The sequence below is a fragment of the Danio rerio genome, chromosome 2, assembly GCF_052040795.2.
Source record: "Danio rerio strain M-AB ecotype USA chromosome 2, GRCz13ab, whole genome shotgun sequence".
NCBI lineage: Eukaryota > Metazoa > Chordata > Actinopteri > Cypriniformes > Danionidae > Danio > Danio rerio.
In genome coordinates this window covers 44,075,747-44,103,318 of record NC_141022.1, presented here as the reverse complement: position 1 = coordinate 44,103,318, position 27,572 = coordinate 44,075,747, and the positions used below count along the sequence as shown (strand labels likewise).

Here is a 27,572-nt window from a genome sequence, read left to right as displayed (position 1 = left end):
GATCCTTTTTTGTCTTTATCTCCAGTCACAAAATGATAGGGTGGCTCTCCAGTCCAAACCGGACAGAATGCCCAGCATGGACAGTTTTCGATATCTATGATTTTTTATTATTAAAATAATACAAATTGTATTATTAAATACTAAAAGAGTGTCATACAATTTGCTGACTTAGATGCTCACATTATCCCAAAATGTTTTGTAGGAATGTTCAAATGGAGAAAAAGAAGCAGCACAAAAGTTCAGTTGATTGTAATGATGATTTATCAATGGTCACTACAGCAGAATGAACCTCCAATTACTCCAGTATATGTTATAGATGCCCTTCCAGCCACACTGACCGTTCAATTGTTTTAAATGAAGTTTAATTATGAACTAGTTTTGAGAGGATCACGTGCTTAAGAGGAACACTTTTGTACTTTTTAGGTACCCTTGAGTTATTAATATGGACCTTTTTTAAGTACAAATTTGTACCTTTTGAAAAGGTACCACGCCAATGACAGATCACGTACCTTTATTTCTGAGAGTGTGGATGGTAACATCCGCAATCTGAGGTATCCTCTGCCAAAGACACTTGTGCTGCCCATTACATTACAAACCACAGGAGAGGGCCAATTTTTCAGGAGGATAGCACTTCTTCTCATACTTCAGCCTCCACATCAAACTTCCTGAAAGCAAAGAAGGTCAAGGGGTTCCAGCAACTTGGCCAGCCCAGTCACCCGAATGAACATTATTGAGCATGTCTAAGGTAAGATGGAGGAGGCATTATATATGAATCCAAAGAATCTTGATGAACTTGAGAAACAACGCTCTCTTTGCTATTCCAGATGACTTTAGTAATATGTTATTTGCAGAGATGTATGGATGCAGTCATCCAAGCTGGTGAGTCACATGCAATAACAATTTTTCCACTGCATCATGACTTTATCTTCTATACTGTACATTATTTCTGTTAAGTGACTTTTTTCTAAGCAAAGTGAGACCTTACTGTCCTAGTTAAATAATTAAAAATCAAGGCATGAAAGACATATTTTATTTTGGTAAAATAAATGCAATCTAGAGCCCTTTGCCTGTCATATAAGCCACTTCTGATACCAAATGATCAACTAGAAGTTGTTATTATTTGTTGTTCCTAAAATTTGGATTGGCAAAAAGGTTTTTTTTTTTTTGTCAGGTAATGTACATCCAAGTTTTCTTGAACAGGGAAATATTTGCTGATTTTTTTCCACCAGGAGTTGAATAGATCATTGGATCTTTGTTGATAGCTACTGATGACTTTAAAAAGTATCCAAATATTACATATGAGGTCTCTACACAGCAGATTCGACCTGCTAGAAGCTTCAGAAACTGTCACAGAAGCTTTCACTGGGCAACTTATCACCTCTATAGAAAAGTTACACATCTACAGTTTGACAGTTTGCTGAAGTACTGTACATTACAGAGTTCTCAATGCATGTTGTAGGGAGGAAAATTCAGCACCAGAGAGTCCAGCGAGGATAGAAAAGGTCAAGAGCTTCACTCCTCTCATCGCATCCTCCTGGTGGAGGTGCTGTTCCCATAATTACAGTGTAAGCAGTGCCTTCTAAGTGCGCCTAAAGCAAACATCATCAGGCTGACGGCAGTAATTTTATATCATTACTGAATATGACTGGGTAGGGACATTAGCAATGGAACATTAAACTGCCTCATGCCGCTTCCAAATGGTTTGTAAAACAACGTACGATTCCCTTTTCATGATTTATGCAACTTTTAGGAGGCACACAGAAACAGGGACGGAAAGAATGGGATTCGGTATGTGCTGATGAAGAGGAATTCAGGATTGATGATGATGATGGAAGTGATGATGAATCATGATGAGTCATTGTAAAAAGTCAGAGACTAGTGCAATGTGCTGATAATAACAGCAGCTGCGGTCGTGAAATCATTCAGACATCTGCTCCCCATTGAATACTTTGTTTACTCTCATAATGAGGCAACAGCTTATTTAGCATGTTTTATTATTGGTGAACTATCCGGTGAGGGGACTGGAAGTCGGGTCATGTTTATTCAGCTTGCTGTTCTTGGTTAGCCGGTAAAGTTTTTTTGTTCATAAAACTGAGTTTATAGTCGTATGTAATCAAAGCCAATGATATGATCTTCTCACACCTGTTTTTATTCCAAATTTTCACAGTTTTGCGCATGTTATACTGGAAAATGTGTGGCTAACTAATTTACCAGATGGTTATGTAACCCAGATAACCTAGGATACTAATGGAAAGTGAAAGTGATGTGAGGAAGAGAAATAAAATGAGCCATTTAATCCTTCTAGGTATGAAAGTCATGGTCCGAGTCCATAGGAGAGCGAGCGGAACTCCACTGACGCACCGCATTTGGTTAAGAGAGGAAGTTATGATTGGAAAAGTTAAGACAGTCAAAGTTACGAATGTTAATTGATGCAGATAGATTATTGAGAGAGAGAGACGAGACTGCAACAGATGCATAGTCCCTTCACATTTAGTAAGCGATTTGAAAAAGATTTAACAGAGACAAAGTTGCTGAAAGGAGGCAACAGCACCAAAAAAACTTTGTCTGATTTAGAAACTATTGCCAAATAGAGAATTTGTTGTCGAAGTGAGTGTTGGAACCAGTAACTGTTGTCGGCAGACATTTGAGTAAGAAGCGGATTTGTCTAACTTGTAAGCAGATACTGACTTGGATCTGAAAAGAATTTTATTGATGAAATGACACTTTTTCAATTTGGTGAGTTAAGATTCATGTATTTACTTTACATTTACATGATATTTAAAATTTAAACACAACAAATTCGACACAGAGTTAATATGAGATGAAATTATTTAGGTAGTGAGCGCATCGCTCAAGCTAAAGCTATCTGACATTTAGTAATGCTAATGAGTTAAAGGTGCAGTAGGTGATCTGCCAAAATGCTAACCAGTTAGCATAATATCTTCAAAACAGTCCCACCCCTGCAGTCCAAAGCCATGCCTTCTGAAACACTAATGCGCACGACAGCAGACAACCCACTAGTTCATGTCATTCACCAGTTATAAATGTAGTTAGTGGTTGGCCGACGACACGCAGGAAATTACACTTATTACTAAGCCATACTTCATGCTATTTCAGAGCGAATATTCAGAGTAGCAGTAAACAATATAGGGAGCGCGTCACAGGTTGTCATGGTTCAGAAATGAACCAATGTGAATATAAAACCAACTTAATCTAAGTAAATCAGGCTAGGCGGAACATAGTTATTTACATATGTTTTGTTGTTAAACTAAATAAATATCTACATTATCCATGTTGTAAAAAGTCCCTTATGAAACTGAAAACAGTCACATCAATCTTTCGCCGGAAGATTTCAGTTGCTAAACACCTCTGTTGTGCATAACTCATTAATAACAGCAACATGTACAGTATGTAAGCTTTGTGTGACTAAAATAGTTTTAAAACATAGCATTACCTGTCTGAAAGAAATCCATGGTGTCATCCTTCCTCCAGCGTGCAAAAGTAACCCCAATATTGATTCAGAATTTTCAGAAAAGTGTTTATTCTGCATTTGATTTTACCGCTGTGATCTCATGTGTTTCGTGTGCACATGAATGCGCGGCCCGCATCCCCATGTGCACGCGCTAATGGCGGATCTACGTGAACAGAGATGTGCAGATGCACAAATCTACATTTGTTGACACACAGTTTGGGCTAATTATCAGATTTATGGGAGATGTTGGCCTGACAATATTTAATTGAATGAACATGTTTTTAGTCTTATGCCTTACCCGGAATATACAATACATATAAATACATTTAGATCATTTTCTTAAATCTTTACTATTGGAATGTGAAGAGACTTTCAACCAGCACAACAAAAAATGTTTCTGAAGACAATCACCTACGGCACCTTTAACGAAATATCATAAAATGTGGTATTTGAGGATTGTTATGATCAATGTGTGTATATAAGTTGAGTAAATATACATATGAAGCATGTATATGTGATTTAATGTTAAAGATGTTTTATTATTGATGCTTGCCTTGGTTTTGCAAGGCTGATTTTTTTTTGTGTGTGAGTTGAAGCATCTGTGAAGAGTCCCTGTTCATACTGGACTTAAGACATTAAATTATGTATGACGAGCCACCAACAGAACCGATTCACCTGCTAAGGCAAGGCAAGTTTATTTATAAAGCACATTTCATACACAGTGGCAATTCAAAGTGCTTTACATAAACAAGAACAAAAGAAACAAGTAAAATAAAAATAAAAACAAATAATAAAAATGCGTAAAAAAAAACATAAAAACAGGTAAAATGTGTTATAAAAGAATGAAGAAGAAGAGAAAAACAAGTGCAATCTGCCGGACGTAGCACAGTGCTCATTTAGTAAAGGAACAGCTAAACAGATGTGTTTTTGCTAGACTGTGTGTTTAAGCCATCGGACTGGCAGAATTTTAAAACAAGACATTTTCCTTAAAATTTCAGTTAAAGAAAAACTAACGTTGTGTTTGTTTATTCACTCACCTGCTGCTTCTTTTCTGTCTCCAGTAGCCGTTCCTGCTCTTCTCATAAATTGGCCCACAATGAAAAATACACTAGCATGACATACTAAACTGTACTTGCTACAGTTATCAATCACAAAGAAATCAAGTTTAACATTCCAACATAATTGGATTCTTTTCAAATAAATATTTTTTTTTCAAATGTTAAGATTCTGTACTCACCTTCACACGGTTTCCTATTTGTGTTTCACAGATATTGAAGAAAAATGGTTTCTCAAGAAGGTGAGCAAATATTATCTGTTCAACTGATCTTTTAAGATAGCACTGTTTGAGTGTTAACTCGTTCTCCCTTTTTTATTCCCTCTCCACAGTAAATGCAAGAGCAGAGAACAAAAAGAGAGGTAAGGACAGAAATTTAGCAACGTATTTGTGAATTTCGCTTAGATATTCAGAGCAGCGATGGATAGAACGTCACTGAATGCAGAAGTGAAAAAATCCCATTTCTCAGACACGCGGTGGGAGATTGAACATGAAGGGGATCATTTCTCTGCCGTGGCTAATGTCTCTTCTGAGAGTCCTCTTTTTGCTAAATTAATTTTGCTTCCTTTAAGTGCATGTTTACTTTAAACAGCACTGAAGTCCCCTGACAAATGCATTTCTTTCTCATCCCCTGAATGTTCAAATGCTCTCCAGGTGCATGTAGACTTCAAGTATGCCCAAAAGACATTTTGTAGGCTTTATTCAAATTGCTCTTTGCTACATCACTGAAACGTGTGCCCACCCATGTATAACTCAAGGTGTGATGGCTGGAGTGTGTTTACTGTGCTTCTAACAATCCGTTTTCATAAATTAAAAACTAACTGCAGGCTGATGATAGGGATGAGTTCAAAAAGTGACTATTTTCAGTGTGAGAGTCATGCTAACTATTCCAGAAGCTAATGTTTACCAATTAGTAGTATTGCCTTACTAAAGGCTATACTTTTTCTGATATTTTAAATGTAGATTTGCAACAGAAAGTCGGCATGTGGCCATTTACATGTATGTAGTTATAAGTATGAGCTTTCAGCCCAAAGGTTAGGATATGCCTCAGAAAAAACATGCTGAATGCAATAGATAAAGCCACAGTATTGCTGACAAATGTGTTGATGCAAAATACGGTTAAATTACAACAGAAAAATGTGTTTAGGTGAAGTTTCGAAAGGATCACATGCATATGAAAAACAAGTATTTTTCAAGTTATAAAATTGTATCATATATATATATATATAATTTTTTATTTTTTTTGACTGATTTAAGTTGACATTATTTGATTCAACTAAACATGTAAGACAGTAAGACTTTTTTAAAGTGCATGCAGTGTTGGAAAATCTAGAAAACAGCCCTCTCTTTCATATGAACCGTTGGATTTTCCACCCAGTAAATCAGTTTTACTCTTGTTCGTAAAACTGAACTGATTAACAGAGGTGTTCCACTGATTCAGATGTGCTTTCAGGTCTTCGTTTTGTAACAGGTTGTTTAGTTAAATCTGGCTGCTCTTTGCAAAACTTTAACACAAGTTGTATAAATTAGTAGACTCTTTTATTTCTTATCAGCAAGGAAAAAACCTACCTATAAAACAGCTAGTAAAGTTCTATGTGTATGTTTTGGCTACCAGTACTTTCTATTTCTTTCTCGGCGTCCTTTTGTTTGCCTCAAAAACCTTATCCTGTGTTATTTTGTCCAAAAATATGCACTCACATTATTAGTGTTGTGTAAGCATAATCTATTTTACATAGATAAAAAAAAAATTGAAACTATTTGCGTGTTTTATGATATGCTGTAATAAATTTATATGTTTCTTATGATTTACCACATATATGTATATGTGTATTACATGAAACATTGAGTCATGAAAATTGACTTGAAAGTCCTGGAAAAGTCTCGAAACTTTGGTAGTAAAAATGTGTCTGAAGTCTGACAATATTTTACTAGATATTTTTAAGACACTTCTGTACAGCTTAAAGTGACATTTAAAGGCTTAACTAGGTTAATTTGGTTAACAAGACAAGATAGGGTTATTAGGCAAGTTATTGTATAATAATGGAGGGGCTAATAACTTTGACCTTAAAATGTTTTTTTCTTAAAACATTAAAAACTGCTTTTATTCTTGATGAAATAAAACAAATAAGAATTTCTCCAAAAGAAAAAAATATTATCAGACATACTGTGAAAATTTCCTTGCTCTGTTAAACATAATTTGGAAAAAAATTGAAAATTAAAGGAGGGCTAATAATTCTGACTTTAATTGTGTCATATATATATATATATATATATATATATATATATATATATATATATATATATATATATATATATATATATATATATATATATATATTTATTTATTTATATATATATATATATATATATATATATATATATATATATATATATATATATATATATATATATATATATATATATATATATATATATATATAATTTTTTTATTTTATTTATTAATTTATTTTTCAGCACATCTTTTTTTTCCCAGCAGAAAACAGGAGTCCCTCCTGGAAAATGAATTACGCGAAATAATGAAGTCACTGAATTAGATCATTAGCATAATTATCATTATCATTAGCACATAATTTGGAAAAAAATTGAAAATTAAAGGAGGGCTAATAATTCTGACTTTAATTGTGTCATATATATATATATATATATATATATATATATATATATATATATATATATATATATATATATATATATATATATATATATTTATTTATTTATATATATATATATATATATATATATATATATATATATATATATAATTTTTTTATTTTATTTATTAATTTATTTTTCAGCACATCTTTTTTTTCCCAGCAGAAAACAGGAGTCCCTCCTGGAAAATGAATTACGCGAAATAATGAAGTCACTGAATTAGATCATTAGCTTGATTAACTCACCCCATATGTTGCAGTCATGGGAGAATGATGAAAAAGCAGGAAAACACATCAGCGCTTGTGAATCATAATTAAGAAATGCTAATTGTGTTTTTCATTACGGGAAAATCAATGGCTAACTCTGGAGACGTTACACTTGGTTTATTTTGTTTGGGTCCAAGATTTCATTTCAGAAGCGACACATTTTGATGCCGAACGCCTGCGAAAATATATACGCCATAGCCTGGAAGTTCAACCTGCCACAAACTGTAGCTATAAAAAGAACTGGTTACGTGTTGTTTTGCATGTTATCCTTCTTTTGATTATTTTCAGGCATTCAAGTTTTCATTTCTAGGTGCAAATTGAATAAATAGCTGTCTCCGTAATACTGTGCACTCGTTGTCTGTGAATACCGCTTATAGCTCATGCATTAAAGCTGACTAGCTTGGCTCTGGCCTTGCTTTAAGTCAGTATTATGCTGAGATGAGAATTTTTTGGATTGTGCTTTGTTTGCAGGGTCACACACGCACACACACACACCATGTAATTAAATTTTGAACCTGCTGGTGTGCCGGAGACAAGAGCATACATTTGAATATACAATAAATGACTGCAAAAAGCAAAACTTTTTTTCTATAATGCCATTAAACGGTAGTCTAGAGCACAGTATGTGCTCCCAGGCCACTGAAAGCATTGCAGTTTGTTTGCATACTTTAGCAGATATGCTTATCTCTTGGTAAATTGGCTGAATTTTAATTTTTTTTTGTACATATTAATTTATGCAAGCATTTTTTGCCATGTGCTTGCATTTTTATTATTAAATTTCCTGCGATCTCCGTATGTGCTCTCGTATATTTCTTATACAGATAGCCATTATTATGCACCGAGTTATTTCTTAATTTGCTCAAGATTATCATTTTCATGTGTTTTATTGGATACTTTAATACAAGTCCTATAGATCATGTTTGCTTTTTGCTGCATGGATTTTCTAAAAATGCAATTATAATATTAATGAAGAAAGAAAAACAGTAATATTGCAAAATACTAATGCAGTTTATATGAACTGCTTTTTTTTTAAAGTTACATTTTCAGTAGAGATATTCCTATCAGGTTTATTTACCCATCGAGTCCGAGTAATTTTGAGTTTCTATCAATACCAAAACCCGACCCAGTACTTCTATAATACATTTTTAAAAAATTTCAATCGAGGTTGTTCGTGCTGCATTAGTATAAGAAATCCAGGGTTCTCTTCGAAGGCGAATGACAGGTCACTTATTGTGATCATCTGTGCTATCTTCACTGCAAAAATTGCTTTTCTTACTAAGATTTTCTGTCTTGTTTCTAGTCCAAATATCTACAAATAAAAATATCTTATATCAAGAAGCATTTTCTTGGCAAGCGAAACATATTGTCTAGTTTTAAGAAATATTATGACAAAATTAAGTGAGTTTTTTTTTTTTGCCTTAAAGCAAGCAAAATAATCTGCCAATGGGGTAAGCAAAATAATCTTGTTTTTCCTTTTGTCATAAGATTATTTTGCTTAGCCCATTGGCAGATTATTTTGCTTTTTTAAAGAATAACTCACTTAATTTTGGCATGTTATTATTTAAACCAAGACGATATGTTTTGCTTGCCTAGAAAATTATTCTTGAATTAGGTTTTTGGACTAGAAACCAGACAATTTAAGTAAGACAATCATTATATATGTCTAACAATCACTATAATGTCCTGTGCCTTTACGCTGTCACAGGGCATTTTTTCTCTCTTTTTCAAACTCTCCTCTCCTTTGGTTGGTTTGCCTGGGTAAACTCGCTGTATTGTGTTGGGTGTTTGTTTTTGAGGTGCCTTATTACATTTGTTGTGTTAAATGTAGCCTTTTCATTTTCACCTTTTGCAATCCCAAGTTTGCTATGGCAATGTTGTCGTCATCAACTTTATAATTTTAATGTAATATAATTTTAAATTTATAAGCTTAATAAACTACTAATTAGGTGTTTATTCATAGTTAGTAAGGTAGAAGGTGGGTTTAGGTTTTGATTAGGATTAGTGATGCCGATAAGATCACATGTTATAACTTCTAATTAACAGTTAATATCTTAATAATAGGCATGTAATAAACAAGTAGTTAATAGCAGGGTACGAATTACAGTGGTGGGGGGTGGGGGTGGGGTTGTGGGGGGGTTGGGGGAAGGACATGGAATCGAGATGTATTGGGGTTTTAGCCCTTTAATATTGAGAAATAGTTAGCTCTGATTTGTATCTTAAATAATAATGGTAATATTTAAAATAATATATAATATAAATATACATTTGACCACCCCATATGGTTTACACCACTGTTAATGTATAATTGCGCTAATCAGCCTATGCAAGAAAAGTTTGAAACTGCTGATCTAGAGCACCAATTTTCTCATTAAAATAGGTGTTTGTAAGTCAACATAGATGCATAGTTTGTATAGTTTTATGTACCGTAACCACCGAAATGGGTAATCAGAGGATACTGTAGGTCAGAATACACTAAATGTCCCTCAAAACACTGAAAACTTAAATAAGTTTTATAAACAAATTAGATGCAATTTAAATAAATACATGCATGACTGCAGCATATATTACACAAACTAACATTTAAAAAAAATTTTGACCCCTGATGGTCAATGTATAATTCACACACTGGTTAATAGCATGAATTGTGTCCATGTAACTCTTTAAATAATTATACATTCTTACTTATCTTACCCCACTCTCTTATTCTGTCGCATACTGTAGATTTAATAAAAGAATATTATACTAAAAATAAAACTATTATTCACTGTTTTCAATATTGATATTTGTCACTTTTGACACAATGAGATTCCATGCCTTGACATATTCACTTTTGTAATATTTGTGTATCACTGCAGAGCTTGACGAGATAAACTTCTCGTGAATTTGGGGAAAATGTGAAACTTTACAAGGTTGTGATGAAGACAGACTGCAGACTTCTGTCAGCTGATGATGGAAAAGGGCAAGCATTTCTTTGCCTCTCTTGGCTCCACCAGAATGTGGCAAAAAAAAAAAAAAAGCCAAATGCTGCTGTCTTTTGGATGATCCGTCATAGTGACACCCGTATGTATTTAAAAGAGGGGAATGAAAATTAGCATGACATCGGCATACTCATATTTCATTAAAGCAGCTACGAAAAGAAAACACAGGGTTGGTCTGGAAAATAAAAATGCATTATTATTTTTTATAAGAATGCTTTTTGAAAGGGCAAGTCCTTTAAAAAAAAAAAAAAGTACACATATACATATAGAAACATATTCTTGTCAGTTTTGGAGATATCAGTAGTGGTGTTCAAATTCATGAACACCTGATTTATTTCACGTGAACTGTTAAACTGATTGCCAATTGCTCTGAGCAGTGTATTTGGGATTTGGACTGCTGCATATGTTCTTAAATCAGTATCTCACTAATTCCATTTATGTGGTCAGAGTCAATGTCCAAGTAAAGATACAGTGATTTAAATTATCAGTTCAGAGTGAGTATCCAACATAATGATTCAACGATTCAAATTATCTGTTCAGAGTGAGTGTCTAAGTAACGATTCAATGATTCAAATGATCTGTTCAGAGTGATGCTGCATCCCAATTTGCATACTTATACTTTGCCCTAAAATTATGTATTTATTTTGTAATGGAAAAATATATACTTTTGAGTGTGTGACAGAAGAGTATGCAAGCTTTGGGACATGCTACTTCCTTGTTAACGGATCATTATGTTGCTTAGTTATGAGCTCTGTCAATCATCCACACATCATCCATATTTCTTTCATATTTAATTATTTACCTTATTGGAGAAGCAGCCACAGGTAAATCTCCCATTCATGAGTATTTTATGCAAAGAAATCTCTTCTTCTTTGGATAATTATGCATTCAGAAGTTAATGTCCAAACATGTCTTTTTATAAGTTCAGTTTTGTTGTTGCAGATGGAATATAACATGGTAAAATGTGATTTAAATATTTTCCAGTGGGCTAGAAATTAATTAACAGTCATACAAACATCTTTACCAAAGCCTTTGTACTCGACGGTTGGTCTCACATTTCCACAAAGTTTGTAGTTTATTTACATTTTACACCCACGTTTGTAGTTTTATCAAATTCACATACAACGCACAATGTACAGTACTGTTGTCACGCCTGGGCTCTCTCAGAAAGGCAAAGGATCGCAGAAGTTATTAAACACATAGATTTATTTACAAACACTCAGTAGGAAGATACAGATGACTCAGCAACGACATGGGGTCTTGACAGACATAACCAAGAAAATACTGTACAGTGACTAAACAGCACACAGGACTATACACAGATGAACACTGGTGAAACTGATGAACATAATGAAACGGCGGGAAACAGACCAAAGGAGCACATGAGGATGGTCACATGACAAGAACACAGGGCCTGACAACTGTAGGCAATATCAGTGATTAGAGTGTGGACGGTTCTACATTTAAAATTATCGAAAATAGTAAACCATTTGGCATACTTTTTTTTAACATATTACGATTTAAAACACACAAATTTTAATTTTATACTACTTCCAAGTAACGATTCACTGTTTCAAATGAAGCAAATTTCCGCATTATTGTCATGATTCTTGAGGATGAATTTGTTGAATTCCCAGGTCTGAGTCAAATTCAGTCGCGAACAGTGTTAATTTCTTCTTTGAAAATGGTTAGGGTTAGGTACAAAAAGAAACTTTACAGGTCTGCTGCACATGCACTATGCACTATGCTGTCTACCTATGGTGCCTACCTTGTGCGTAGCCATGCACTTTTACTTCTGTGTGCTGTTTGTGTTGCTCTGCAGTAACACTTTCAAACTGCTAGCTAGCAGTAGGTTTTTATGTTCCTCTGTGTCAAGTTTCTTCATGAATGCTTTGTTTTTTTCTGAACGCTACCTTAATGTACAAGTAGCTCAAACTCGTTCATTCAGAGGCGGGAACCAGCGGACATGCAACAACTTTAATCATAAGGTAAACACATAACAAAAGTTTGTGTCTGGAGCTCCTTCACGGGACTCCACACTTGTAAGCAATCGGTCTATCCGGCTCGCGGCTCTCAGCACCGGCCACACTCACCACTATCAAGCCGACCAATCACAGAGGTTGTGCTATGCGTCATTGTGATGTGTAATTACATTTTTTGATAGGTACACATCAGGAGCCTGTGTTGACTGATTAATTGAATAATATATATATATATATATATATATATATATATATATATATATATATATATATATATATATATATATTTCCTATCTGATCCGATACCAAGTAAAATGAAGGTGAGTATCAGCAATAACGATCCGATACCGATACGGGCCAAAAATAACTGGGAAATTAAAGTAACAAGTAGTGCACTTAAAAGTGTCACTTCATAATGAATTCGAGACATAATACGATTCATTTTTGTTTATTGATGAAAAATTATCATACAAAAAATAGCCTACTTACATATTTATTGACAATATCTGAGCATGTATATCTTAAAATGCCTACCTGAACATCTTCTGACCGCCTACTCATGATGTTTTCATATTCTGTCTTGTAATTTATATGTAGGAGTTTGATTAGGTTTGTGATATTACAACAGTACCTCATTGTTTTGATACATGTGTCACAAACTGCATCTCTTGAGTTTATGGAAGTGAAATAGCTCCACACATAACTTTGCTTGCGGTTGCCCGTATCCAATGACAGCACGATTGAACAACATGTTCTAGGCCAGTGGACTGAGTGGCTAGCTAGCGTGGTCTGCGGTTGTATATTGCCATATTGCGCACATGACTTGGCAGGCGGACGAACAAGTAGTTCCGACTATGTTGGCATTATTCAGATTTTTTCAATATTATTATTATTTTATTTTAAAATAAAATACATATTTGCTAAAAAAAATATTGAAACATCTATATTTTGATAAGATAATCTATTCTAGAACATACAAAGCTAGTATCGCAGATATCGATATTTTAGTATCGACCCGCACATCAGTAGTATGTGTGGTGCATTTTTAGTATGAACAAAACAGACGTACTGTTTTTGCAATGATAAACAGCTCTGTAAATGATCAGAGAGTTATCATTAGCAGCTTGAAATAACCCCCTTTTCATTTTTTGTCAACCCTCACTTCAATTTCAACAAGCAAAGAAGGAAACTATTACCTATTACATTAAAGTGCCGGAACAAGAGCTCTTACACATTAATTAGACTAAACTATTAGGCTCTGCATGGCTTATTGAGCAGCTCCATTACTCTGTGTCGAGGTTGAGACCCTCTCTCTGTGTTCTGTCCACCTAAGCCTCAGCCACTGCGTCCGTGGCGTTCACCACAAGGTTAATTGCTACACCTTAGCTCATGTCCTCGTGTTAATGCAAATGAGATCTTTTGACATCCCTCGACGAGTTTGTGTGCTGGAACAGAATAGGCGACAGCTCTGGAGCTTGTAAGGGACTGCATGCAACAAAAGCTGCTTGTCTGAGTAATCACTCTTTTGGTTGTTTGCAGGAGGAGGTCGCAGAGGAACAGTGTATTCATGAGCTGGAAGATGAGGGAGATGCATTTGTTTCCTCCTTCAAACTGAAAGGTAAAGGCCTTGTTTGCTGTATTCTCTCTTCGAGTGCACTCAGTGAAGCGGGTTTTCAGCAGTGCAACAGGCACTGGAGACGTGTAGATTCTTTATTTAACAGTGGATTGGATTGTTTCAATTCACAAGGAGTAAACATTTTGTACTGGAGAGGCTGAGGGCAGTGTTTTCCTCCAGTGAATGGTTCTCAGGGTAATCTAGGTTTACTATTTAATCTCAGGTTCTGGATAAATACAAACCTTAAAAGGGACCTATTATGCAAAAATCACTTCTAAGGGGTGTAAACAGTTATGTGGCGACCTTCTGTGAATAGAACCGGCTTCCAATGGTAAAAAGGTATTAAAGTGTCTACAGAAACACTTTGATTGACATTCTCCCTTTGTACATGTCATCAGGGAAGATAAGCCCCGCCCATTAGTGACAATCTCTCCCTCATTGGCATATGACTTTGATAGGAAATCAAGAACCCTGCTGTCAATGCTGATACTTTTGAAAAGAGGGCTGGGAGCACAATGTCATTTGAATCTAAAACTAGAGTCACCAAAATGGCTGAACCCAGCCCTCGAGGCAATTTGTTTTAGCCCCCCAAATACTGTGACCAAGACATAAAAAATAAAATTTAGTTCAGTCGAAAAATGGTCGCTATAGTTATGAAGTAACGTGCGTCTGTTCAATACAGCATGAGCTGCAGTTGAAGGCTGCGCAGAGAGTGAGTCAAGAAAGCGATTGGCGTGGGCAGCCGAAAACATTTGGATATTATTGTAGAAAAGGCGTTTTGCACCATGCACTGATATTGTTATTAGGGATGCAATGATAAGCCAATTACACTATTAGCCACACTTTAATTAATTATGGTTAATTAATCATCATTAATCACTGAGGCTAATATTAGGGGTCCCCATTTTGGGTCCCTGTTGAAGTGTAAACAGACTTTTGTTTGTCTTCAAAGCACAAATTAAGATATTTTAGGTTAAATTTAAGAGCTCCCTCATCCTTCATAGACAGCAGGGTTCTTGATTTGTTCGAAGTCCTGAAAAATACCTAAACGAAAAAAAAAAAAAAACTCAAAACAAATGTCTGAAGTCATCACTTTTGTGTTATGTGTGCACAAAAGTATTCTCGGAGCATGATAATATTCAGATTGAACCATTGAACAACATGACAATAATTAATAAAAACATTTCCATTTTTAGGTAAACTAACCCTTTAAAGACTTGACTAATGATACTGAACATTTCTACTTATTGAAGAAGAAGCACGAAACATACAACAGATTAAAAAATATCTAGTAAAATATTATTTACTGTCATCATGGCAAAGATAAAATAAATTAGACATGAGTTATTAAAACTATTGTTTAAAAATGTGTTTAAAAAATCTCTCTATTAAACAAAAATGGGGAAAAAAGAAATAAATAAAATAATTTTTTTTAATTCTGACAGATTTTTTTTTTTAACTTAATATGTTCAGTTAAAAAAAAAAGTTTTTTTCCTAATTCCAAAAATACAGTGAACAATTATTAAAATTGTAAAATACAATTTTATTACATTTTAGGATCTAATTTATAAATTTTGCAAAGCTGAAATATCAACAGTCCTTTATCTGCATTCTATTACCTATTTCCTTTAGGATTCTGTAAAAGAATATTTTCTTGTCTTGCTTTTGAAAATATAAATCTTTCAGAAATCTATTTACCATCCGTTTGATCTATTCATTATTGCAGCGTTGTTGAATGTGATTTTATTTAATTTTTTTCTTATGTTTTAATCATGTTCTCATATATATATTTTTCCATGCGGGTGACCTTGTACAAACAAACACACATTGACAAATGATCACACTGCTGTTTACCATATACCCACTTAAAAAGCCAAAGCACTTTTTTTTTCTCTCCTTCATGAGCTAAAGGTGATCTTTACTGCGGTAGAAAAATGGCCAAGATCTGTCATAGCTCTGACAAATGTAGGCCAAATTTTGCAGCGTTACTCTTTAGGGCTTGTATCCACGCAAAAAAGTCACCCAGCAGCTGTGTTAACCAGCCTACTGGGAGGAAAGCCAATACAGTGGAGTAGAGTAAGAGATCAGGGAAGTGTGCTGTTTAGCCTGGGTCATTTAATTTAGCTTTTCTTGTGCTGCAGAGACAGTATGCTTCAACATCAGTATACATTTGTGCATTACATTCATCCACAGTCTTTAGCTATTGCGTAAAGCCCGGGTAGGCAGTTTTAGAGAGGCTAAAAATGTATGTTGGTATAACATTTTCCATGTTTTTTAGTTCTTAAATAGAAGGGTTCAAATTTGTTTAAGGATTTAAAAAAAAAATACAGTTGAAGTCAGAATTATTAGTCCCTCTTTTGATTTTTTTTTCCTTTTTTAAATATTTCCCAAATGATGTTTAACAGAGCAAGGAAATTTTCACTGTATGTCTGATAATATTTTTTTCTTCTGGAGAAAGAATAAAAAAAAAAAAAGTGAGAATAGAACACAGCCAGGAACTGTGTTTCGAACTACAGCTCCAGAGGTGTAGTTGCGAGTGCTCAAGTTTGCGATGCAGTTTGCGAATGTTCGTTGGAGCAACGGATTTCTGAAACGGCTAATCAACAAACTATGTTTGTAACGACGGAACTTGCGACCTTAGTTGGCTAATGATGGTTTTGGGAAACGCACCCCTGGTCGGGTCCAGCGGCTCCCGCAGTACATCTATGGCAATGCAGACCTTTACATAGTACCACTTCGGAAATCACTGGCCATAGAAAGAGCCCAAAGGATCGGTCTTGTGTGCAAAACTGCAGTGGACATGAAAAATGTATACTTGCATATTGTTTTAACCAATAATTAATGTCTATATTTAATTGCCCACTAATTTTAATTTTATAAATACATTTCAAAAGCTGGTTGAAAATTTATCCAAATCACAAATGAAAGTATTGTCATTCAGAGTATTTGTTAAAGAAAGAAAGTGTCAAAATCAAAGTTTTTCCCTACTAAGTATTTTTTTTTTCTTCACTCTACCGATGTTAAAAACATTGTTACTGTTGTAAGAGAGCAAATTATCATATGCATTTTTGATAAACATTTCTTTTTCACCAAGAAGGTTCATACAGCTTCCAAAGGCAGATACTGATAAGGTCAGTGCCAGGTTAAAATGTGTATGGACTTTGGAGGTTTTACAATGTGGTCACATGTTGACTGGTCAGTTTGTTAAAACAAATCATTTTGGTATAAGATTGCAGAAGGATGGTTTAATTTGAAATGTACAGTTTTTTCATATTCATCTTTAAATTATGATGAAGTTGACATATTTTAATGCAAAACATCAGCTTAACAATTTTAAAATGCACAATTTGAAGGTATTGGACTTTTTGAATGTATTGGAGTTTAGTAATTTATTGATTAATTAACTATTTATTTATTCATTCATTCTTTTATTAATGTATTCATTCATTCTATAATTCATTTATTGAGAATGGCTGGGAAAATCATCAATTCAGATGGTATGCGAAGGCTTTTAACATCTGTTGATATATCGGTATCATTTATGCCCACCTTTTTGAGTATCTTATTCATCCTAAAGCAAATAAAGGTCATAGATGCATGCCAAAATACATTTTACCCACAAAATTGACATAGTTGGCCAAAAATATGGGATCAAGATCCTTATCATTTTAGAGAAATAAGAATGTGAAGATTAAATGTGTGATTAAATAGTGACATATAACCCTGCTAAACCTGAATTGAAAAGGTTCATGGGTAGTTCACATGCAAATTAAAAGATTTGCATAATGACTCCTTTATTGTAATCTTCTGAGATTGGATCTGTGGCCAAAGGTAAATTAAATTCATCACTTGTGGATGGTTCTTAATAAAAGTGGGAAGAATTTGTCAGCTGTGTAATTTAAAACCAGTATAGTTATGGTCATCATCATTGCCTCTTTCAATAGAAATACTACAAAAAATCTCAAATAGGAATATGTAAGTATATCAAATGATACATTTTATGTTCCTTTTTTATCCTCCTATATTCTATTCTTTAAAAAAAACATGAAGGTTATGTTTCAATGACATTACTTTAAACTTTCAATGAAAGGTTTATTCAGTTTTGGCTGTTCATTTAAAAGAGAACAGAATTTTGGCATCCTGAAAAACAAACAAACAAATAAAAAAATACAGTTTTTGTCCCCCACTTTCAGGTTTTGGACACTATCCCAGATGTCTGTGTTGAACGTGGATCAATAATTGTAAGTCTGTGAGGAATAAACACTCACAGCATGTCCATTTTCATCTACTTTTTTCAATAAAGCTGTTAATTTTGCTCATACGCCATAAATTGTAACATTTACATTGTTAAATTAATGTATATAAAGCTTCTTTTCTTTTATTAAATTAAGTCACAGTGATTAGATCATTTTTGAATTTAGCCTTAGAACATATGAAAACTATCATGATTTTTCATATATTTGTAACCTTTTCTTTCTCATTTGCTTTCAGGTTTTGGACACTATCCCAGATGTCTGTGTTGAATGTGGAGTGATTGTGTCTGTGAAGGGTAAACACTCCCAACATCTTTCCTGCACTTTTTTTCAATACAGCTGTTAATTTTGCCCATACACCATAAATCTTAACATTTACATTGCTAAAATAACATTTATAAGGCACATTTTAGTGTTCTTGTTACTAAATAAAGTCAGTAATTAGATAATTCAGGAATTTAGCTGTAGATCATATAAAAATAGCATAATTTTTCATATATTTGTGACCTTTCTTTCCTTTCTAATTTGCTTTCAGGTTTTGGATGGTATCCCAGATGTCTGTGTTAAACGTGGACCAGTAATTGTGTCTGTGAAGGGTAAACACTCCCAACATGTCCATTTTAGTGTCCTTTTTTCAATAAAGCTGTTAATTTTGCCCATACGCAATAAATCATAACATTTAAATAGTTAAAATAACATTAATAAAGCATTTTTTCAGTGCTCCTTTTACAATATAAAGTCACAGTGATTAGATAATTTAGGAATTTAGGCTTAGATCATATAAAAAATATCATAATTTTTCATATATTTGTAACCTTTCTTTCATTTTTCATTTGCTTTCAGGTTTTGGACACTATCCCAGATGTCTGTGTTGAACATGGACCAGTGATTGTGTCTGGGAAGGGTAAACACTCCCAACATGTCCATTTTCATGTAATTTTTTAAATAAAGCTGTTAATTTAATCATACGCTATAAATCTTAACATGTTAGTTGTTAATAATAACATTAAGTATCTTTTCAGTGCTCTTTTTACAAAATTAAGTCACAGTGATCAGATAATTGCAGAATTTAGCCTTAGATCATGTAGAAATATCATAATTTTTCATTTATTTATGACCTTTTTTCCTTTCTCATTTGCTTTCAGGTTTTGGACACTATCCCAGATGTGTCTGTGCTGAATTTGAAAAAACAATAATATGTCTCTGAAGGGTAAACACTCACAAAACATCCATTTTATTTGATTTTCTTTCAGCGAAAAGCTATTAATTTTGTCCATACGCCATAATTCTTCATATTTCCATGGTTACAATAACATTTATAAGGCATCTTTTCAGTGCCCTTGCTTTTTAGAATTATTGAGAGAGAGGTGTTGTATTTACAAAAGAATCTGTGTGTCTCTTTTAAAGCTGGGAAGGATTACGCAAGCAAAGAAGAAGAGAGAAATGAAAGAAGCAGCGCATTATTCGAGTCAGGATTATATTTAGCTCAGGCCAAGCAAACAGTGCAAACCGATCTTGTAATAGATAAAGACAGCAATGCTCAAGCAATGCGTATGTACCAAGCACTTTTGGGGATTGTTATATGAGCGGATTAAATGTTTGGAAAATTAGCGCACAAGGTTAAACAATTAGTTTATTTCCTTCCTCTCCTCGCCTGTTATTTATTTTCTGCTCTCGCCGGCTGCTTAAAGCAGAACGCCCACTCCTCAAAGAGACTCGTAAACTTTTATATTGTATCTTCACTTAATTAAAAGCCTGTCCTTTATTGACCGTCTCTGCAGAAAGTTGACTGACGTCCGTTTCTTCGCTGTCCAGTCGAGTGTGATGGGAGTTTATGGTCCAGATGGGCTCAGTGGAAACTCACGCTGGAATGCGGGTCGTCCTTCATATTGCAGTGACATCAGTCAATAAAGCTCAGAGAAATTGAAGATCTCTCAACGCCAAGGCCAAACTTTATATGGACTAGGGCTTTTTGGATTCAGCTGTGGGGCTGTTTTTCAGTGATTTAATAACTTGTGTTCTCACATCCGTCTCTTTGTTGTTTTATCTTCACACAGATTGAAGCGGGAAGTTGGGGAACATCAAAACAGGTCATGACATGAGGCATAGCTATGATTCCATTCACCAGTTTTTATGCTCATCTTTGCTTTCCTATTAAGCATTTTTTTCATATGTATATTTCTAAATGCACAAACAAATAGGTGGATGCAAGCATAGCTACTGTACAGTGTGCTTCTTGTCATGACATTCGATGTACCTTAACTTCCCGGTTCAAAAACCCCTTTCACACATACAGACAAAAGACAAGTGAAAGACAAGTAAAATGAACGCAGAAGGAAAATTGCCGGAAAGAGCGCTGACGTGACACCTCTACTTCAGCCAATCAGAACATTCAGAAGCATTCACATCCACGTTGTTTATAAAAATAAAAGCCTTCAGAGACAAATTTAGCTGCTAGATGTTAATCAGATAACATTTCTATCTTCCTTTATTGCCAACTTTGTAAAAATAAATATCGATAAAATGTTTATGATAAACCGCTGTTTGTTTACTTTCAAGCTGTGAGCCGGTGAGCGCCAGCACACATACTATATACATCTCAAAATGCGAAAGTGTTCCTCCATATGTTTTTATGTGTTGTTCACAGTCCATCAACAGAATTTGTAACATTGTCAAATGTGTAAACATTTAGCTGCAGTTAGCATTTCTGCCTTCGGATGTCTCTGGGTATAAATGGTAAAACTTTAAAGCCTTAAATAAAAGTGAAACCATCAACAAAAGCTTGACCCCTTCTATGTATGCAAACACAAGTGCAGCCGTTTAGAGGTAATTTCTGGTTAATGATGCCAGAATTTACCGGTATTTTGGAAAGGATGTGTGAATGGTCTTTTCCGGAAAAGTTCCAGAACGTCCTAGCTTGTGTGAACATGGGTAATTTTCTGGATATTTATAGGTGTCAATTTGTGAAAGGGGCTATAGCTTGTATTCTCACAGCCGACTCACTGTTTAATTTTTCTTTACACAGATTGAACCGGGAAGTTGGGGTACATCAAAACAGGCCAAGACATGTGGTTTTCAACCAAATTTGGAATATAAACTTAAGAAATGCTTAATGGAAACTGCAAGATGAACATAAATTTTAAAAATGCAACATAGGCTCATTTTGAAAAGAAAGCCCTATATACATTTCTTGAGATGTTTTATGCTATATTCCAGCTTTTTTATGGAAACTTACAGTACCTGTATGTAGCCTACGTGTTTTCTTTCTTTTTGTTGAGTTGGCTTTGGACCACGAAAAGAAAACTTATCCTAATACATACATATCCTAAATGTTTTATTGTATCTTTAATGTGTTGGGAGAATTTTCATCTGGTCAATTTTGAATTAAAACCTACTTTTATAACCTTGAGCATTTCAGGAGAGGATCCAAACTGCACTAAATGGATTTACATAAATTAATAATACACAGGGCTGCACTGAATCACCAAAATAATCCTCTTCTTTTGGCCATCGGGTTCTTCACACAGCATTTATACTCCACACTGTGCCATAATCTCCACCCGCAGTCTTTAATACCACAATCGCTCATTCATGAATGAAAAAAGAAAGTCTCTTCTTTCTAGTAACATTTTTATTGATAGTAGCAAGCACATAAAAAAGAGATCAAATTGACACTAAACATTCTAAATGTTTCAAGCCTTACATTTCTAAGAAAAACTCTATTTGTCCAAATTTGGTTTTTATTGGTTTTACATTGGCGGCGCAGTAGGTAGTGCTGTCGCTTCTGTGTGGAGTTTGCATGTTCTCTCTGCGTTCGCGTGGTAGTCCTCTGGGTGTTCCGGTTTCCCGCACAGTCCAAAGACATGCGGTACAGGTAAATTGGGTAGGCTAAATTGTCCGTAGTGTATGGTGTGAATGAGTGTGTATAGATGGGTTTCCAAGAGATGGGTTGCGGCTGGATCAGCATCCACTACACAAAACATGTGCTGGATAAGTTGGCGGTTCATTCCATGGTGGCTACCCCGGATTAATAAAGGGAGTAAGCCGAAAAGAAAATTAATGAATGGTTTTACATTGCAATGATCTGTACAAAATTGTAATTTTTCTACCAGAATGATTAAGGATCATGGTTTTTGCAAAAATGAGTACATCCCAAATGATTCAGGATTTTTTTTTTTAATATAAAAATGTAACAATATTTTAAATGGTCGATTACTTGAGAAATTTGTTTCAAAAGACATGTTTTATCAACATGGACTATGCTGTTTTTTATATTTTAAGTTATAAGAGAACCAACTCTGAAGTGAGCTCTTATTTTAATTGGGTTTTAACAATAAAAATATATTAATAACCACAGGATTGGGTGACATCAAGCACAATAATAAAGAATGGAAAAAATAAGTTTCTTATTTTTTATTTTATTTATTTATTTATCTCTTATTCTGAGCTCTTATTTTTCATTTTATTTATTTTTGTTGCATAAACCATCAGGAACAAACATACAACACAATATAAAGGTGAAGCAAAAATTTATATAACAATGGTAAAAAAATAAACAAGTAGAAAATAATAATAGTAATAATAAAATCAAGTACACAAAGCAAAGTGCACATTTCTACATCTAATTTTAAGAATTACCAGGGGAATAAAAAAACAGTATTCTAATAATCTCAGATTTTTTGCTTTTCAACATTCCCTGTAGAAATAAAGAATTCACACGCGATACAAAAAAATGTTAATGTGGGAGATTTGTGAACTTTTAATTTATAACCTCTTCCTGGGTTAAGAGTGACGTCTGGTGGCTTGTTTGTGAGGTATTTTTGAAGCCGTTTTTCGGAGGTGGAATCAGTGATTAGACGAGTATAAGAGATGATCCACTGTATTTTGGTAAGCTGTGCTCTATGTTCAAACATGATGTTCATTTACTGTATGTTTCGTTTTGTGCTACTATTAAGAAACGATCGATTTATGTTCGCTGTGGTTTTTCACACTCTAAAGAGCGCCAAAACGGCATTTACAGTATATTACTTGTAGTTTAGTGCTAAAAAAATTAAAAGTTAAAAACCGAGGCTTAATTTCATGCAAAAAGACATCACAGTTTTTTTTTTTTTTTTGGTTGTTGTTGTAATTATCCACAATGGTTGTTCATTGTGACGTATAAAAATCAAATACACACACACACAAACAAACAAACAAACAAACATTTTACCAGTGTTTTTTATACACTTTGATAAAACTTAAACTATAAAATTATTATCCTAAAGTGTTGCTTATCAAATAAAACATAATTATCTTGATACACTAACCAATGTAACCAATGTTTTAAGTAAAACTACATCTATTTAAAACGTGTAAATTCCTAATGAAAATTAACCATGGCTTTACTACAAAATAAAAATAACAAATTAATAAACTTTTGAGAGCCTACCACCTCACCACAAGTGCTGCTTTGGCCTTAAATTGTTGATATACTGTAGAAATACATTATTTGAATTTGTTCTAATTTTCATTATTTGAAAAAAAAAAAAAAAAGTAAAAAAGTATTTTAAAGTATTAGAAATAAAGGGGGGGGGGGGGGGGTAATGTATGGTGGTTGTCACTTGCACCAGTTCACCACCTTTAGTACTAAAACCTCAGCTCTTCCTGTGGATAACAGGATTATTGTACATGCTAGTTGCCTCTTGTGAAGTAACATAAGCTAGCGCTGATAATCAGGACATGGGACCAAGGGCCTGGCTCTCTAATTGAGCCATGGATAGTGGTCTTTTACCCCTTCGCACTACAAAGAACCATATTTGCCAACTCTGACTTAATCAGGTGGTGAAAAGAAAACTGGCAGGAGGGCTCTGATTAAAATACTGTTTTTTAGCACTGCCTAGGAGAGCCTGGCTCCTTATTAAAAATTGATCCTCAAGCTGCGTCGCCTTGCGTTTCTGCCTTGCTGAAGAATTCATTACCTCTGCTACGCACCATGTCGCCTGCCTGGTATTCTCCATGTCACTGCACCCCTGCACCCCCTTTTTCTCTTATCAATTCTGAGATGCAAACAAACAAATATTCCAAAGGGAGGAGAGAGGAAGAGAAGGACGAGGAGGGATGCTGAAACAAAAACACGGTGCCCCAAGCCTTTCGCAGCACAGACTACAAGACGTTTGATCACTAGAATGAAAAACGAATGCTGTTTATTCTTATTATCATTTTCCCTCCTTTTATAAGTTCATCTCTTGATGCCTTGTATTAATGTTATTTCTCTGTTGATATGCATGACAGTGCATGTGCTGATTGTTGAGGATATCTGTGGAGTTGTGCACCTTTAACCACGTTAAATGGACTTTACAGTCTTAAAAATAGATTTAGCAAGTAAACAATTGTTTAATTGAATAGATTGTTCTATTCATAAAAAATGATTATGTTTTAAATTAGATTGTTTTTACCGATGTCATAGAAGAACAAACTGTTAACAATTCCCTGTAAAATCTACATTTTTACTGGCTCTAGCTCCCCAGTAACTTGCTGTAAATCAATTACAGCAAAAATACTCTACATTTACAGCATCATTTATCTTGCTGCATATGTATTTCAAGATTTGTATGTGTCTTTATTGTAAAATATACATTAATTTTTACAATGCAACTAAAATACTGTAACATACTGTACTTAACAGAAGTTCTAGTAAATTGAAACTGTGTCAGTCCAGTTTTTTAGAGTTTTATCACTAGTTCAGTTGAGTGTGGTTTAAATTTTACTGCTGGAAGTCCAAACACTAAAGAGCAAATTCATCTATTGGCAGCTTTTTAACCGTCCTACAGTAAAATAGTACAAATTACACTTAAATATTGTATAATTTACAAAAATCATTATCTGTGCAGTTAAAGACATTGAATCCAATGTAGAACGCTCCATTTTTAACAAATACTCTAAGTTTTTGGAGGGCAACAGTTTTGGCTCTTGACTCTACAGGGTGTCTGTGGGGTCTTAAAAGGTCTTCAAATATTTTAAATTTCAAAAACAAAATTTTAGGTCTTAGAAAGTCTTAAATTCACTGAACTATTGTGTTGTGTGTCTTAAATCATTTCAAACAGATCTTAATTTTCCTCTACCCAAGTAAAGCTACCCAATCAGGCCAACATCCATTCAATCACCAATAACCTTAATCTTAATAAAATCAGGGAAAGAAAACTAAAAACAATTGCACAGTACCTCATGATAATAACAGAGAAATATATCCCTTTACATTATCTTTTATCCATACAAAAAATAAATTAGAAATAAAAAGAAATAAGGGGGAGTAGACATAATAGTTATAAATAGGCGTAAAACTTTTTAACAGAAACGCATTAGGTTGAATAGAAGTTATACTTGATCAACTTAGACCAAAAGCCAACAAATATATATATTTTTTATTATTTATGTAATTGACTCCAGAATAAATATACTTTAACAATGTTAAACTTGTCATTAAGAAAATAAAATAAATAAATATTATGGTGAAAAAAGTGTATACAACTACAATTTTCTTGCTTTGACACATTAAAAAAAAAAGTATGTCACTTTGAAATAATAAAATTGTATTTATTTTTGTGGCAAACCGGGACATCAGAAATAATCATTAGTGTTTAACTAGGGCTCTGTAATCAAAATCGACAATCTCTCGCGGATTCGCGAAAACAAAAACTGCAAAAATACGTACCTCCCGGGAAGCATTTCGCGGTCTCAAGAAACGTCCACGGGACTACATTTTCAGAATGAGCCTGAGTTGCAACATCGATGTAGTTTTTCGAGGTTTTTATTTTAATTACTTTCCCTACTGTTTCTGGAATCACGTGATCCCGCTCTGTTAAGGCTCATTTATACTTCTATGTCGAACACACAGGTATGGTCCGACGCAGCTTTCGTGCGGTCGCATACCTGTGCACCTCTTAAAAAAATATAGCTACACATCGCACGTCTGCACTGCATTGACGATGAGGCGAAATATTTTCTATTACAATAAAATTATTATTTACATAAAAATATTTGCATACAGACCTTTTCAAGAAATGCATTTAAAATAATATTATATACAGAATATACAAGAGTTATTCTATTTAGAAGAGATGCTTCTTATTTTCTAATTTTGAATGCATTAAAAATAGGTTATTTTGTTTGCAAAAATGCAAATGACTTATTTTCACTTTTTTATAAGAAAAAAGTGACTGCTGGTTTTAGGGAATGTGTGTTTTAATTTCAGTTGTTCTGCGTTGATGTTTAATAAATAATCATAGATAGTAGATAGCGTGTGTTTCCTTCAATTATTTAAAATTAAGCAATGCATCCTTTATTCAAAAATGTAATATGTGAGCACATTTACTGTACAAAACCTGTCAGTGAACTATGTGGTTAAGAAAAATAAAATAATTAAAATAATCGTTTATTAATCAAAATCAAATTAAAATGTTTGATTAATCGAGATTTTGATTTTAGGCCAAATAGCCCAGCCCTATGTTTAGCCCTGTGTAAGTCTACAGTTTTATTCATAATGGTCTTAAAAAGTTCATATATTTGAGTGATGAAACCTGCAGAAACCCTGCTCCACCTATTTCATATTTTTTATATCCTTTTGGCATCTGTAAACACAGGGGCTCACTCCACTTACTACACTGCATTTATATGAATGTTCTATTGGAAAGATGAACAGTATAAAATAGCATGTAAACTTTTCTAAACACAGTAAGTTTCCCTCAGAGATTCATTCATATGAACTCCTACTCTATTTGTATCATGATTCATTTGGCATCTGAATGTGGTGTCACACAGGCCCCATTTACACTGCCAGTTAAATGTGACCCAGTTCAGATTATTTTTTTTTTGCGCATATGTGACAGATCAGATCTGTTCTATGACCGTGTAAACAGGAAAAGAGATCGTTTTCAGGTCTCCTTCATATATATGGAAAAAAATCTGATATATATGTGATCGAATATGTGACAATGCGACTATCATGTAAACATGCAGATCGAATTTGAATCATTCCATTTTGTACGTCATTGCAACATTGTGGCACTTCTCCGCGGTTTAATGACACAGAAAGAATAGTGTGTGGAGACTGCGACACTGTAAATAACAACATCAACAGAGGAAACACAGAGAATGAAAGTGATCTGTCACCACAATTTGCTTCCACCAGACCTGAGATCTCACTCGTACCCACAAATTCCTCTGAATGGTGGAGGACACCATATATAAACCATATAAACCAAAGTTGGGCGAACTTCACATATTTCGTAGAGCTAAAAGCAA

General features: G+C 34.0%; 2 long non-coding RNA genes across 28 annotated transcripts in view; both read left to right on the top strand.

Moving 5' to 3' along the window:
• On the top strand, positions 1-21,779 carry LOC147837200 (uncharacterized). 7 transcript variants are annotated; one of them, XR_015478773.1, is made up of 12 exons: positions 1-745; positions 825-879; positions 1,460-1,565; positions 4,741-4,769; positions 4,859-4,888; positions 13,965-14,043; positions 18,234-18,281; positions 18,532-18,589; positions 18,829-18,889; positions 19,137-19,197; positions 19,439-19,503; positions 20,075-21,066. It is a non-coding gene; the product is annotated as an uncharacterized LOC147837200 (long non-coding RNA). The 7 variants fall into 7 exon arrangements; XR_015478776.1 differs by lacking the exons at positions 1-745; positions 825-879; positions 1,460-1,565; positions 4,741-4,769; positions 4,859-4,888 and adding an exon at positions 13,409-13,792 and having other exon boundaries at positions 18,532-18,634; positions 18,829-18,916; positions 19,137-19,226; positions 20,075-21,619; XR_015478777.1 differs by lacking the exons at positions 1-745; positions 825-879; positions 1,460-1,565; positions 4,741-4,769; positions 4,859-4,888 and adding an exon at positions 13,657-13,792 and having other exon boundaries at positions 19,137-19,246; positions 20,075-21,069.
• Positions 21,780-23,104: 1,325 nt separating this feature from the next.
• The window catches only part of LOC147846451 (uncharacterized), a 176,432-nt gene continuing 171,964 nt past the window's right edge, over positions 23,105-27,572 (top strand). For all 21 annotated transcript variants that reach the window (XR_015478809.1, XR_015478807.1, XR_015478794.1 and 18 more), the window contains exon 1: positions 23,105-23,180. This is a non-coding gene — a long non-coding RNA (uncharacterized LOC147846451). The remainder of the gene's footprint in view (positions 23,181-27,572) is intronic.